Source organism: Leptonychotes weddellii, chromosome 11 (genome assembly GCF_054177405.1).
Source record: "Leptonychotes weddellii isolate Sample4059 chromosome 11, ASM5417740v2, whole genome shotgun sequence".
Classification (NCBI taxonomy): Eukaryota; Metazoa; Chordata; class Mammalia; order Carnivora; family Phocidae; genus Leptonychotes; species Leptonychotes weddellii.
The window spans coordinates 16985245-16986093 of NC_138379.1; the positions used below are offsets into that span (position 1 = coordinate 16985245).

At 40.3% G+C, this 849-nt stretch overlaps 1 non-coding gene across 1 annotated transcript; it reads right to left on the reverse strand.

The window, feature by feature from the left end:
• Nucleotides 1-260: 260 nt before the first annotated feature.
• LOC115937783 (U1 spliceosomal RNA) lies at nt 261-417 on the reverse strand. Its single transcript, XR_004073010.1, has one exon. It is a non-coding gene; the product is annotated as a U1 spliceosomal RNA (small nuclear RNA).
• Nucleotides 418-849: the final 432 nt, after the last annotated feature.

The following is an 849-nucleotide window of genomic DNA, read 5'->3' on the forward strand; positions in this document are numbered from 1 at the left end:
TGTATATATTAATTTTATCCAAAAATAAGAGAAATAAATAGAACTTGATACCCTCACAGCCAACGTAACACAATGCCTGGTTTAGAATTAAAAGGAACAGTGGCAAATTTAAAACTCAACGTCTTCTTTTTGCATAAGAAACCTGAGGACAAGTGAGGACAAAGAGGCTTATCCAGGGGCATACATGCAGAAGATGGGGAAGCCAGGGCCAGAAACCCCTATTTACTGTAGTGTTTTTTTTTTTTTGAACATTTAATCATCAGGGGAAAGCACAGATGCAGGCCCCCACCACCACGAATTAGGCAGTTGAGTTTCCCACATTTGGGGAAATTGCAGGGGTCAGCACATCGAGATTGCAATGGATAAGCCTCCCCCTGGGAAAACCACCTTCTTGATCGTGGTATCTCCCTATGCTCTGGCACAGAACCACATCTGTGAACACTCCTGTCTCCTCTTTCTCCATATTTACTGTATTTTAAGACCTCTGATTTTTCTGTTTCATCTTGGGTATTTGTGTTTAATTTGTGACAATTGGACAACATGATACAGGTGATTTGTTTTATACTTTATGGCTAGTAGATGTATAATCCTGATTACATGAGACTTTCCAGTTATTCGGGGTTTTATCATTGGATGGAAAAGGGAATGTGATATCCCCTAACCCAATCTCTCTTTGTCTCTCTCTCTCTCTCTCTCTCTCTCTCGGTTCCCCCTTTGATTCAGTTTTCGTAGTAGTCTCACAGCACTAATGCTCCTTTGAAAAGCCCTTTGAGATATTTTTATGAAAGAACCACGAGCTTGGAATTGCTCCAAATCAGGATGCTTACTTGCTTAGAAAGATGAGATTAA